Raw genomic sequence first — 14,790 nt, forward strand, 5'->3', positions numbered from 1 at the left:
CCTCTTTCTTTTTGAGGAACAAGGCTCCCTTTTTGGTTCTCATTGTCTGCTGCTCTGGGCTCTGTAACTGATACAACCGTGGCCAGCCGAGGTCCTGCGTATGTGTGTGCGTGTGTTTGCTATGTCTGGATCCTCAGGAAGGCAGCCTGGTATTTTATTTTTAAACTTTGGCTCCTGTTGCACGGCCCCACATATAATGGCTCCACTCCTGAAGGTTGGATAGTCTTCTGCTATCAGTTTTCAAAGAAAAACAAAGGCACCCAAGCCAATGCCACCAAGAGAACAGGAGCAAAGTTCTCGCCTTAGGATTTTCACTCTCACAAGAAAAGAAAACCAACAAAACAGCAGATCACAAAAAATATTAAGCCATCAGTGTCATCCCAGCTTCATGCTGCTGTATTGTTGCAAGCTGTATAATATTGTGCAAGCCCCAGCAACTGCTGTGGTTTTAGAGACTTCTCTAGGTTTTTATTTCTAGAAATTTGCTGGAGCTCTGCCAGTTTTCCCCAGCTGAGGACCAGACCTTTGTGTGGATCAGTGCTCACTACAGCCTTTTATCATGAAGTGGGGGGTTGAAACAGGAGTGAGTTTCTCCTCACCTGAAAGGAGAACCTGCAATGGAACTCCCAGGTCTCAGAAGCTGAAGGAGGCAGAGCCCAGACATGCTAATCAGGGACTGGTGCTATTGTTCAGCCATTCTGGAGAGCCTTCAGATGTGTTGCAAAGCTGACAAAATAACTGATACCTCTGAGCCACCTGCACTACAGGATCATTTCAGCAGTGAAGGTTCACTGTCAAAAAAGGGGGGGGGGAATTGTTTCCTTTTCAGCTGAGCACACAGGGCCTGTATCTGTAGGCTTGATTACTAGAAGAAAGGAAGTGTTCAAGCTGAAGGAAAAAGGACTTGCACCCATGCCTGGGAGAAAGGATTTGACACAGAACATGGGAGAGAAACGGAGAAAAAGTGGTTTGTCAAGAGGAAGCAATCTTTTTGTATCTTATCTTATCTTTGCTTGCATTTCATGATGGGACATCACTAATTAAGAGGGTTATTTACAGGTTCAAATAGTCACTCATTCCAAAAACAAGGGGAACAGCTTCAACATCTTTCTCCTTCTTCCTTCCTGATCTCCTTTCTTCTCCCACTGGCTTCTAGCTCCTTCAGTCAGACTGCTGCCATACAGAGTTCTGAATCTTGAAAGAACCCTTCCAAAACTGAAACTAAAAATTAAGAATTGAAAACAGCCTGTCAATTAGGGAATCAAAATTCTCCTTCATCCTGCTGTAGTAATTGGTTTAGAAAGGAAAAAAAAAATGCATTTACAGTGAGACCTCTACTGCTGACCTTCAAAACCAAGCTAATGAACTATTTTTCCCCTGAAACTGACTTGTTTTTGCATCAGTTATCAAAAAAGAGGATCTAATGATGGTGCTTACTGTTAAAGTCTTTTACAAGCACAGAAGACAAAACGACCTAATCTCTCGGTTTCCTAGATTTATCACCCTTGACAGACCAAAGCCTAAGATTTTGAGAGATGACTAACAAAAAAAAAAAGAAAACCAAATTACAACTGAAATTGCTGAGACCCTCAAATCTACTGAAAAGCATTTACAATAATAATTCTGCTGCTAATAATAATTTCAGATGGCTTGGTTGGGCTGTCTGTAGTAGAATGTTAGGTTACCCTAGGAAACTGACATGTTGACAAATCATGATTGGGTTTTTGTGCAACAACCTCCTCTATGGTAACTACAGGACAAAAGCCTCTGGTTCCCATCTGTAAAACCAGGGCTAAAGTTCGGGGTGACTAAAGTGCTGCTAAATTCCAGAGGAAACCAGAGATGTTCCTTCTGTGGGATTTATTTATCCTTTAAAAATTACTGTGTGAAAATCCACAGTAGCTCCGTCAGGACAAAAAAAAAAAAAAAAAAAAAAAAAGGAGGAAAGAGGAAAGCAGCTTCCACCAACCTTCTGCACAGATTCCGCTTGGAGAACAAAATTCCTATCACTTGTCCATAGTTTTAAGCCTAAAATGGAGATATGGAGGAATGCCCAGTACAGATAATCAAGTCTTATCTGATAACTACAAACCCACAGTCAGCCTTATCATTTCACCTAATTTGGTTTATTTGCTTCCCATTCTTTTGCCAGGTGAGGAAGAACCTTCTTGCACATTCTGGTAGAACACAAGCACCTCCCTGGACTCCCTGCAGCTCCACAAGGCAGGATCCTCATCAGAGGTGCTTTAATCCCTAAATTGAGATAGCAGCACTGGGACTCCTCCTGCTGAAGGTTCAGCTTTTACAGCCACATCATCTGTCCACAACCAACTCAATCAAGCCTGTCTCCCACCACAGCATCTGAGGAGAAGCTACACTTGACCCCTTACAACTTTTGACAGTCCATCAGAAGTTCCAATCGCTCTTATTTTTTTCCCTTTTCAATTCAGTTAGAAATTAGGAATTGTTTACATAATGAGCATCTTTCTAGTCTTAGGTTCCAGCCACTGCATCTTTTTACAGCTCTATACAGACTCCAGATTCCTGTAGTACTGTACACAGACAGGCAAACTGGCTGCTTTTAGTCCTCCAAATGTCATTCCTGAAAACCTCTGAAAGGGAGGAATGGACTACCTGAGAGCTCTCATGGTGAAGCACAATTTTCCAGGCTTCAAACCTTTACCATCACAAGCATTTCCAGCCTAATCCACCTGGCTATTATAACAATTTTAAATATCTACTAGTTTGCAGGATCACTTTTTTTTTTTTTTTTTTAATTAAAACAAGACTGGAGTCTTCCTTCAAGTCCACAGAGGCTGCAAAGCCAACACAGTGCCTTGAGTGAGTCACAGACCAGTTTCTGTTCCATGTTTTCTGTCTTTTACAGATAGAAACTGAATGATGAGCTTTTAGGTCTGATACATAAAATAGTATTAATTACCGGCATAGAAAACAGACAGAAAAAAAGGAAAAGTCTCTTTAAATCCTGTCAGATACCCTTCTTTTCTGACCTGTGGGATGCTTTTGTTTTGAATGGAATGGGTCCAAGATACAAAGGAAAACCCTTGCTTATCTCTTTGGGATCAGGGCTCTCAAAGGCACAACACTGGTGTTATTTGTTTGATACATCAAAGCAAGGTCATTACTTCAGTCTTGGAAAGATCCAAAAGACTTCTGATACACCAGAAGAGCCAATGGCCAAGGAGATCTGTGACTCTCCTGCACTTTCTGCATGGTCCCTTTCTCCTACAGCTGCAGAAAACAGGTGCCTCCATCTGGATGATCCCTGAGGCTCCGACCCACGCTCAATCCCTTTTACTTGGTGAGGTGAAAAAGACCAAAAACCAACCAAAACCAAACCACAAAATATGTCAGATGTAGATCTAAAGATGGTACAAAAGCATGCTTTGATCTTTTGTCTCCTTCAGCTTAGCTCCACTGGGAACAATCGATGGCAGACCAAAAGTCTGTTGTAGTATTTAAGCAAAATTGATAAATTCAAAAATCAAGTTTTTGAAAATTCCATTTTGCTTGACCTAACATGCCTGAGAACCGAAGCACATTGCTGTCATTCAAAGTTTCATACAAGCCAATCCTCCATGCTTCCCATGCTTCCTCTTTGATTTAGGCCACAATATAGCCTTTTTTCTTTTTTTTTTTTTTTTTTTTTGGGCAAAAAAATTATCAGCTTTATGACTGGCACAGTGCTCTGAATTTTCAGAAAGCAGAGATTGGTCCAGCTGTCTTATATCTCTAGGAGTCGTATTACTAAGAAAATAATAAAAATATCCCACCAAGATAAGATCTGCCTAATATAAATTTGGGAATGTAACAGCTTCAAAGGATACTTTTCTCAAGATCTCTGAACCTAGCCAAGATCCTCTGCTGCCCCTCCTATCTCCTGAAGAGGTGAGTAAGCAGAAGATTGCAAGAAATCATTTTGCACCCTTCACTGATGCACAGTTGACCTTTTAATCTCTGCTTAGTGCCAGGCTGATACCATTCGTTCACTTTTAGACCCAAAACTTTATAACTTGAGAGAAAACTCCTTCTTTTTTTCTTTTTTTTCTTTTTTTGAGAGAGAGAGAGAGAGAGAGATTTATGTGCAATTTATGAGATTTTTCTCCTTGTCTTCACACTCAGGCATGGATTGAAAGCTCAATGAACTCCTTCCACTAGATATTTTTGGAATATAAACATTTTTGATCACTCTGTCCAAATAACACTGACTTAGTTTAGACACAGTTTGCAACCATGGTTGAATAAAAGACCAACACTAGTGGTATTATTTCCTGTCCCCAGTATTATTCCCCTTAGGTCAAAGAAGCTGGAAACACATGCTGGTGGTTTTTGGGTCAAATCCAGCATGGCACATCCTCTGGGATGGCTTTTTAGCCTCTGCTGAGAATAAACAGAGGGAACAGTGAGGTGGACTGAGAACTGGCTGAAGGGTAGGTCTCAGAGGATGTGACCAGTGGCACAGAGTCCTCTGATTACTGATGTCCCCAAGGTTTGGTACTGGGTCCAGTACTGTTTAGTGGCTTGGGAAAGAGTGTCCCCTCAGCAAGTTCACTGATGATACAAAACTGGGAGTGCTCTGCTGCCCTTCTCAAAGGTATGGGTACAGCAGAACCTTTTGAAATGCAAAGGTCCTACACCTGGGCAGGAATAACCCCAAGCACCAGCACAGGCCAGGGTGATCTGCTGGCAAACAGCTCTGCAGAGGAGGACCTGCAGGTCCTGGGGGACAAAGAGCTGTCCCTGAGCCAGCAGAGTGTCCTGGGGACAAGGAGGCCAAGGGGATCCTGGAGTGCCCTTGGGAGGGCATTGCCAGCAGGGCAGGGAGGGATCCTGCCCCTCTGCCCAGCCCTGGAGGCACCTCTGGAGGGCTGTGTCCAGCTCTGGGCTCCTCAGGGCAGGAGGGACACAGAGCTCCTGGAGAGGGACCAGCAAAGGCTGTGGGGCTGGGGAAGGGCCTGGGGCATCTCCCTCACCAGGAAAGGCTGGGGGAGCTGGGGCTGCCTCTTGAAAAGAGACAAGAGGAGGTTGGACCAAAAGATCGCCAATGGTCACTTCCCCACCTGACCCTTGCTGTGATTCTATGTGAATGTGAATTTTCACAATTGCTTCTGGACACTGAACACACCAATCATGGCAGCCTGGCCATCACACATTTGGAACTTTCAACACAGGCTTCCACTCAGGAGACTCTGGTGACTTTCTGATGTGCTTTTTTAAAGTGGGCTTCTAAAGCAGCAGCTTTGTTCCCAGTGCAGGCTGATGATGGACTGTCAGCATCCTGTGGAATTAATTTATGTCTTTTTTTGGAGTGACAGAATCGTTTAGGCTGTACGTGGGAAAACAAAGGGCAGAAGGGATCTCATGGACGACCAAGACCGGTTCTGTTATCACAGACACAAATCTTATCTCCATTAACTTAAAGAAAAATAGCGTGTTTGCTAAAAAAAAAATACAGCTGTTGATCCTGGAGCCAAGGAACGCTCGATTTTAAAGAAAACTGGTTCCATATGAAAGCTTTCTGATCATGGTGCACCTATAACTGCTAGCATTTTCTAGTCCTAGTGGCCATGCAAAAAGGTAATATACAGAAATCTAACCAGCCAGGTTACTGCTAGAAATTCTACACCCCGCCCTCCAAAGGATTAATTTCTCAGATTAAATACTCCTTGAGGCTGGAAGTCATGTATTATAGTTCTGAAATGTGAAGTAACCCTCAATTCTACCCAGCTTATCAAAAATCCCTGTCCTGCTCTCTCCCTTCTCACATTTCCTTGGCTTCATTATGCTTTTAAAAAGGGAGATTGCTACTAAAATCCCAATTGGGTTAATTTGACAGCTGGAACACGAAAAACCACAAGAATCTCCCAAGTAGAAGACTGTCCCAGAAATCCCATCAGGAACACAACTGAGAGGTATCCCAGAAGACACAGACTATTCAGGGGACACAGGAAAAAAGAAAAGAAAAAAAAAAGAAGTATAGGAGAAGTCTCAAGCAGGAGGTCAGAGTTCACTGGATTTAAAGACCCACTGACCTTCCTTCAGGAAAGGCTTGGTCCCATATTCCAGGCCTGGAACATTTCACCAGGTCAGATTTTCTAGGCAGGCTACAGAAGCGAAAGTGCTCCTTCAACACCAGCAGTCCACTGCCACATTTTCCCATTGCGAGCTTGTCAGCCTGCCAATGCAGAGAACTTCTAGAACTCCTCCTTGCTCTCTTCCCACAGAACACAAAGCAGCATATTCCTTCAGAAGCCCTATTCAAACTCCCTTTCTTCTCTATGAGCCTGCATCTTTGAGACAATGGATAAGAGGAGGCGGACCACTTCCGCCATTCATTTGCCCAGCCTGCTGAAACGTCAGATCTGTCTGATCTTGCAGCAGAAGCATTATCCTTTGTTCTGATCAGGTTGCACAAATAGCTGTGCTTCTGTGCTTGTGTCAGTCGCAGAGATTTTTTCTTTTTTTTTTCCCCCCCTTTTTTTTTTTTCATGACCAATACGACTTAGGGCTCACACAACGCACCGTGTCCTGCTAAAAATGTTGCAGTTTTGTTTTCCACCAGGCAGCTCTCCTACAAAAAGCTCAGTTCAGCCTTAAATGCTAAGAAAGAAGTGGAAACTGCACAAGGCTGCTGCTGCATGTATCCTACAAAAAGGTGCCAAAATACTCCCAGCCTCACACAAAGGAGCACAGAGTCACCAGGAGCACCTGAACAGGCTTGAAGAAGTCAGAGAGACACAAGATTATTGTGACTCCCAAGACTTCCCACCAGTTCTCTGAAGGTTGGGCACTCCTCGTGCTCATCAGCAGCGGCTGCCTCTGCGTGTCCCGACAGCTTACTGCTTCCCACACAGACAAATTGGGCTGGCCCCAGCCACCCCCACCGCTGTGGTGACATACCTCTGCCCAGAATTCACACCTGGACTGCTTGCAAGCCATCTGCAACCCAAGAGACAAAGGCTGGCCGCTGCCAGGTTGTGTGAACACACATCAACGTGGTGCTGTCTGCTGAGCAGTTCAGTTTCCCACACTGCCAGAAGAAAAATAAATCGCCAACCTCGACTGATAGAGAGTCCTGAGCTCCTGAGAGGTTACAAAATGTGGCTTTAATTTTCCCTTCCCCTTGTTCTGCCATAATGCACACTTGCTTATGAAAACAGTTGTTATCATACATCCTTCCTCTTCCTAAGGCACAAAACCAAATCAACCAGAAAACACAGCCGGTCAAGCTCTTCAGAACTTCAGCACATCTGAAAGCCTCATCCAGGCTGGAGGTTGAACTTCACCCACCACCTCCAAATTTCTTGTATTTTTGCCTAAGTGCAAGCATGTACATAAATATGCAGTCTCTGTTATCAGGTAAAAGCTCAAATACCAATTTCTGGCTTCTAGCCAGCATTTAAAAAGGAAAAAAAAAAATTGCTAATCCATGGTTGCAATGGAAAAAACACCTACCACAGGGAAAAAATCCTCCTGCCTTTAGCCAAATCTAATCTAATCTTTTCTCACAGCTGTAATATCACTCTGAATGCTTCACTACCTAACTTTAGCTTCACATACAGAGCACAGGGAATTACTGCTGCAAAAGGCCAGCCTGAAAAAAAACCCAACATGGGTGGCTGTGTTTAACATTCCTGAGTTTGCCATCAGAATCAGCACAGCTCCATGAAGATATTGCCATTTTTAGTAACTATGATACCCTCCAAAACGCAACAGCATTATATGACTTCTGTTCCACAGAGGCTCTGATGTTCCATCTATTATCCCAGTCTTGCCTTAGCACATATTTTATATTAGAATGCGTTCCAGGAGGCATATGGCAGTAGAACTAGGTCAACCATTAACCAAATAACAGGAAGCTGCTCTGCAGAGCACACCCTTCAAAGCTCGCTTAATGAGCTGGCTCTTCAGAGTGTGTCCTTCAGTAAGGTTGAAGCTAACAGTTCCACAGGATTTTCCTTAAAGACACAAGGTCATCCAAGGCAGGTGATTTATGGACGTGACAGACTCTGAAGAGCCATCCCAGAGTGTAAAAGCATCTGGGTCAGCTGTTGAGATGAAGAACAATCCACAGTCACCCTTGAGACACTGAATACCAGGAATCTGCTCCAAGAATTTCCTCATCTTAGATGTGAACAGAGCCCATTCCACCATGGATCTGCTCCCACAACTTTGCAGGAAAAAAGCAGAGCCTTTGTAGAGTTTCTAGTGAAGGATACCATCGCTAGATAAAGACTTGGCATCTCTCTGCCTGGATGAGTCAATTCCATGCTTTTGCAACATCTGGGGGGAAAAAAAGGGCTGATATTCAGCCTTGCAAGTCAGTGTCTGCTTAAATTCTTCATGTCTCCTGCTTTCTCACTGATCTCGTTGAGATACATGGATTTAACATCATCTGCCAAATCCAGCAGAAGAAAAAGTCCATCATCATTGCTGGTATCTTCATTTGTTCCACCTCAATCCCACCAATTTCTTCCACTAAATATCACATTCCACACTTCTAAGCAACCACATATGCCCAAGCTTTAAAGAGAAGTTTTTAGGACTGAGAAGCATCAAGCATCCCAGAACAAAATCCATGAGTAACATGGAAATTAGAAAAAATTCTGATTCATGTTGTACTGTCAACAAAGCAGTAGAGATGGCCTGATCAAGTTGTTTTCAAACAAATAAAAGTCAAACACTTGCCAGCACTCTAATTGAAAGGAAGTTTGCCACTGATATCCATCACATAATTGTTGCAATAACATGATAACTCAACAGTCATGTACCACAAAGCAGTGTAAACTTTTCAAATTCAAAAAAGTCACCATCCAGCTATGTGACTACAGCCAAATCTTGCCACTAGGTGTATACAGATACTAATATTACTTTTCTGATACTCTCATAAAAAGTGGGTATCATCCCTTATCTCTTTATCATTATCTTTCTTCTGGACAGCATCCCTACAAAACAAACACTCAGAGATCCTGAAGTTGTTATTTACCCAAACAAAGCTAACAATAAAAAAAAAAATCTCTACACTACTGCCAAGGGTAGGCTTTCATTTCTCCATAATTTCTATTAGGAATGGCTGCGTAAGCATACACACATACATACATACATATATATATATATATATATTTTATATATATTTTTATATATATATATTTTATATATAATATATATATATATAGATATATATTATAATATATATATATATAATGTATATATCTCTCAGGAGTTTCCCCAGTAGTTCACATCCATCCTTGTGACAAAAATAAAAGGCAAAAAACCCCATGTCTAACAGACATTCATCTGCTAGAGCCTCCACAACTGAGAACTTCCCTGCAACCAAAATGTTTGTGAGGAGGGAACTCAGGTCCATCCTTCTGGAGGTGGATCCTGCTGGTTCGCCAGATAATAATTCCAGCTCCTAATTACAGGCACAGGAAACGATAAGGCATCCATGATGACTGAGAAAACAGTCAGTGTGTGTGATCATATGTCCCTGCAGATTGCTTTGTATCTTAAGCGACAGCTCCTTGCTGAAACAGGCTAACTCAGTGGAAGACTGCCAAGCATGCTGTGGTGAGATTATCATCTTAGTAGTTATTTATAATAAACTATCTTCAGCAAGTAGCACCTTTTTCAGTAGGAAAAAAGTCAAGGACAATGCATTTTCTTCGCAGTGCAGAGATGGTCTATGAGAAAACGTGCAGACAATATCTGGTGGCATTGTTCATTTGCGTACGAAGAAGCACTTCTGATGAACATTCCTCCAGCAGGCTCTGGAAACTGTTCCAACACCACCAGGAAAAACACAAAATTACCAGCCACTACAAAGTAAAACCTCCAGTGGAAATTACATGAGTAGACAGAACAGAGTGCACATGCTTTATTTCTAAAAAAATCGTTTGATTCGCCTGCATCCTTAATAATTTGATGATGAAACAGCCACACCATGGCCTATCTATGGAACCAAGAAGGAGTTCTCCCCTGAGAGATGATGTTCAAGTCCCATATTACTCCTCAGTGCCACTTATTTGCAAGTGCCCTATGCAGAAGGGCCAGACTCCCACAGCTCCAACCAAAAAATCTGAACGGGGCCAGTGGAGCAGTTTTAAGGATGGAGTTACTGCAGAACAGAACTAGCAGTCTTCACACACAAGCCATGTTTTATATGCATCCCCTCCTCCCATCACCGAATTGCAACTGGGAAAACATACCTGTGGGTTGACTACTCCCACTCCAGTTCTTAGGAACACATGAAGAAAGTCATGCTTTCGCAGGGCTGCCACAGAACGGCATCCAAGACAAGGACTCATTCAAGGGGATCTGTAATACATTATCTCAAGATCCTGCTGAACAGGCAATGGAAATCATGACAGCCCTGATTATGAAGCTCAGCTCTCTGTGCCCATCAAGGAGCAAGCTTTAGTATCCCTGAGCTTCCCAGGCTGAAGCTACAGGAAGATATCTCCAAATGTTAGGTGCGGAAAAAAACCCTAAACCTGTTGGCCAAGTGTGTGACTGAGCTGACAGAAGCCATACCACCAGATTTTTAAAGTCTATTAAATGCTTAGTAAACTTATTTAGAAATCTTTCTTCTCCAGATTTAGACAGACTATTAACAATATTTGGCTCTTCAAAAATAAAAACAACAAAAAAAACCAACACAGAAGGCTGTCACACATTAGCCAAATAGGACAAAGGCATTCTAAAAGCGTGTTTCTGGTAAAAAGAAAGCAGGAACAGTTACAGTAGCTTGCTACAGCTTCTTACAGAGTTTCAAGGCCTACACAGTATCACAGCCTTTCATACCTTCTGCCTTTCCCAGCTGCAGTTCAATGTTCTCAAATGGTTACAGCTTTTGAACAAACTGTGTCTGCACCAAAGCCAACAGGATCTACAGCGGAGCTTCATCTGAAGCTCAGGACTTGCACATGACTGAACTCTTCTCTTCCTCCAGATCTGCTCAGCCCTTCAGCCTCCCCCCAGCCCCTTTTATAATCCATCAGACATGCTTCTGGAGTGCACTTCATTGCTATTTGTTTTGTATGGTATTTTTAAAAAAGAACAATACATACAAAACAAAACAAAAAACAAAAACAAAAACAAAAACAAAAAAATTCCACAGGTTCAGGAAGAGAGGAAGAAATTAAACCCTGTTGGGCTGAAGTTTCCAGATGACAAAACAGAGAAGGTAATTGTTTAATATGAAGTGTGAAAGCAGCACAAAGGGACAAGATGCAGAAGGGGGGAAAGAAAAAAATCTATCTGGGCTTCCTGCACTGGCATGAAATGGCTGCTTTCCTTCTTACTGCCAGCTCCCATGCTTCATGTTGACATTACACATCCTGTGCTGTAGATCCACCCCCATGCTGATGCTTGCCCAACAGAATTATCTCCTGCGTCACAGCAGTGGTAACAGAACTGCTGGCTCTGCAGATCCCAGAGCACCATTTCAACTTAACACACGCAGCCACTGGACACACTACCAGATATTCTGGGCTGGTTTATGGCACTCTCAGTGCTGCACTGCTTTGCCTAACCTTCTGTTAACCAGATGGCCTGTTCTCTCCCCTTGGGATCAAACCATTAAGTTTTATTTCATTAATCTCTACCAAAACGCAGGGACGGTCTGGAGCCCTCGTATCTGGTTTATCTCCAACAGGGTTGCTAAAATGAAAATGACCTAAAAATAACTGGAAATGCTGCTTCACACCAACAGAGAACAAGCTCTTTTGGAGTAAATATTTAAATGATCTGCCAGATGAACCACCACAGCAGCATGAACCACATGGATAGGAACTTGTATTATGTACACACACACAAAGGTACACACTTCTGCCATTGTAAAAGGACCTAGGTTGCATTTTTCCTGATCCAAAACATTTGCCTTCAACAAACCATTACCATACTAGTATCTATTCAAGCCAATCCCTTAATTAAGAGGAAAAAAATGAGGGGGAGAAACGGCTTCCAAAACCACCAGAGTTAGTGATGGGGCTCCAGAACACGTGAACATCATCCACAGACAACACAGCAACAGGAATGTTCTCACCAGAACATCTGCAAAGTCACATGAAACAGTACTTCAGGGACGTGCCAGCACTAATTGAAGTCAAAGTTGAGTATTTATAACATGCATGCTCCTGCTGTCAAAATACAAAGAGTGAGAACGAAAGAAGGAGCACACGAACGAAAGTGAAAGAATTATCTAATGCAAAAGCTTCCGCTGAATCTTGCAAATCTGCTACGGCCATGCCCTCACATGCAACCACAAATGAGCATCTCATGTATGTAGGTGGAAGCTGTTGAAAGTTAAGGGCATCCTCAATTCAAGATGTAATTTTCAAAACGCCTCCCTGAAAAGCTCCACAAGAATTACTCCGTGCCGCTAAGGATCTGATCTTCAAATGTTTACTCACACAAGTAGCTGCAGTGAAAATTCAGAATCAGGGCACAGCGACTGTTCACATGAATGAGCTCTTAGAGCAGAAGGGCTTCAGCTCCCCACCATCTATTATCTACCAAATGCACTACGGTAACTATGAAAATGCAACAGTGGTGAGGTCTGACCTATTAAAAAGCCTTTGTCAACATTCCTAACAGTGGCAGTGAGCAGTTACAAAATAAATAAATAAAGTGCACATGCCTGCACACTAAACAAAATCCCAGGAATGCAAGAGGAATCCTGTAAAAGGTTGCAGTTCTGCTGTCTTCCAAAGGAAATAGGAAGGAAATCCACGTAAAACCTAACTATAATAAATCATTAAAATCTGTTCTCCGTGGCTGCCACCACAGTTCAGTGCTTCAAAAGCACAACGGGGTTCACTGCTCAGATTGCAGCACACATGCATTTATCTGAGGTTGGATCTTTTCAACCTAAAGCTCCAAACCTCTGCAGGCTGGGGTGTCACACATGCTCAAAGAGGACAGCACTGCTACTACCCAACTTCCTACATGTGACTAACTTCTGATGTGGAAGGAGATCACAAAGCGTCTTCTTCACACCACCTGGGCAGCTAAAATGTTCTTGTGGTCATCCATTACTAAAAGTCTTACTGAGACATGAATAACCCTCCAATCTGGATGTCAACAGATCAGCAGGTATTGCCTTCAGCTCATAAGCAGACTGCTTAATTCACCTGTAAAGAGGATTAGATGTCTTCAGCACATCAAGGAAAAAAGCATGAGAACAGGCAGTGTGACATTTTAGCTCCATCTATCTTTAAAATTTCCCCAAAGAGCAGGATTTTTTTTTTTAATGTCCCATTTAAGTTACTAACTCATCATCATATGACTGGCCTCCACTGCCATGACATACAAAACTTCAGTATATGGTGACAGGCCCCCTAGAAAGTCATTCCACAACCTGAAACATCATCTACCCTTCAAACACACTAAAAATAGATTCCTCACCCCCTTGAGGTCTCAGCAGCCCATCTGATATTACAGTACAGTATTAACAAACCTATGTAGACATGAATTCTTAAAATAAATATCTTCAGAGATAAGACCAGAATACTAGCAAGCAAACTATATTCCTGTACACCAACTGGTGAACCTGTGGAAGCACTGGAGAACCATGGATGGCAACGACCATTCCATGTTCATTTCGAGGGAGCACAACTCGTGCAACCTTTGGTCAACCTGCCTGACATCTTGCCAAGCAACTTTTGACTGTCTGAAAGACATCTTCTGGCTACACTACAGCCTCAGCAGGTTTTTTTATGTGGTTCCTTGGGAGAACAACACACTGAAAATCTCTGTCTTCCCCCTGCTCCCCTGCCCCACGGTGGAAGGAGAGCAGAACACTGGTAGACGGCGTGGAACAGAAAACTCATTGTAGTTTTTCATCACCTCTGCAATCTGATCATTTTTAGAATAATTCAGGTTTACTCTATTCATGCAAAGACCCAAACACACTGACTCACTCTCTCAGCAGCCCCAGTGAGTAATACAGTGAAGTCCTTGGAGCCAGAGATTTCAGGTCTCACACATGCACGGGTGCTCTGGCAGGAGAAACCCGCGCGCTCTTGAGCAGCAGCAGCTCCTTCCCAACCTACCAAGATGGAAACACACCAGGAGCCACTGAAGGGTTAAACACACCCATCCTGCATGGCAGAACATGGCCCTGGGTCACATTTACCTACAGAAGGGCTGCTGGAGTGCTCCTCTCCCCCTGTGCTGTTGCACACTGGGCTGTTTCACACCATATGCTTGATCACAGACAAGAGAACTTGGCCTCTGCATGACCTGACACAGCTGAAAGCTGATATGCTTTCTCCCCACTGCCCGCCCCCAGCAAAGATAAAAGGTCATTTAGACCAAAAGGAACCTGTCCACACTGACTTCAAGTTACATTAATTCAACTTTTGGGATGCACGCTCCTGGCCAGGAAGCCAAACCCTTTCTTGCAGGGCTGCAAGCCACAGCCATATGACGGGGCAGGAACAATTCAGCAGTCAAGGAGCTAATTAACCAGGCTGAGAGCTGTCTGGCTGCTCTCGATTTTCCATCAGCCATTTGTTACATTTTTTACACTTGTCATGCTATTTAGCTGAGCATGATAGAAGCAAGGCTTCAAGAGGTCCCACATCCTGCAGCCCGAGCCACCCAGCTTGTAGACAAAAGGGAGGGGAGAATCTGGAATGCAAAAGTCAGGGCTTCCAATCAAGTACAGAGAGAAATAATTCCAAATTTGTTCACACTGACGTTTTATTTATTTATTTATTTGTCTTCAGGGTGCCACTTGTCTCACAACACAGAAGAAAACAAGAA

The 14,790-nt window shown here is 43.0% G+C and overlaps 1 protein-coding gene across 6 annotated transcripts in view; it reads right to left on the reverse strand.

The window, feature by feature from the left end:
- Positions 1 to 14,790, reverse strand: part of ZNF462 (zinc finger protein 462) — a 90,925-nt gene that overhangs the window by 66,229 nt on the left and 9,906 nt on the right. The window contains exon 1 of one of the 6 annotated variants that reach the window (XM_030236757.2): positions 6,054 to 6,717. The exons of the other annotated variants lie outside the window; for them this stretch is intronic. The gene's annotated coding sequence lies outside the window, so the exon portion shown is untranslated. Of the gene's footprint in view, positions 1 to 6,053; positions 6,718 to 14,790 lie in introns of those variants that run through there. 6 annotated transcript variants of the gene reach the window in all.

Source organism: Serinus canaria, chromosome Z, assembly GCF_022539315.1.
Source record: "Serinus canaria isolate serCan28SL12 chromosome Z, serCan2020, whole genome shotgun sequence".
Taxonomy (NCBI): domain Eukaryota; kingdom Metazoa; phylum Chordata; class Aves; order Passeriformes; family Fringillidae; genus Serinus; species Serinus canaria.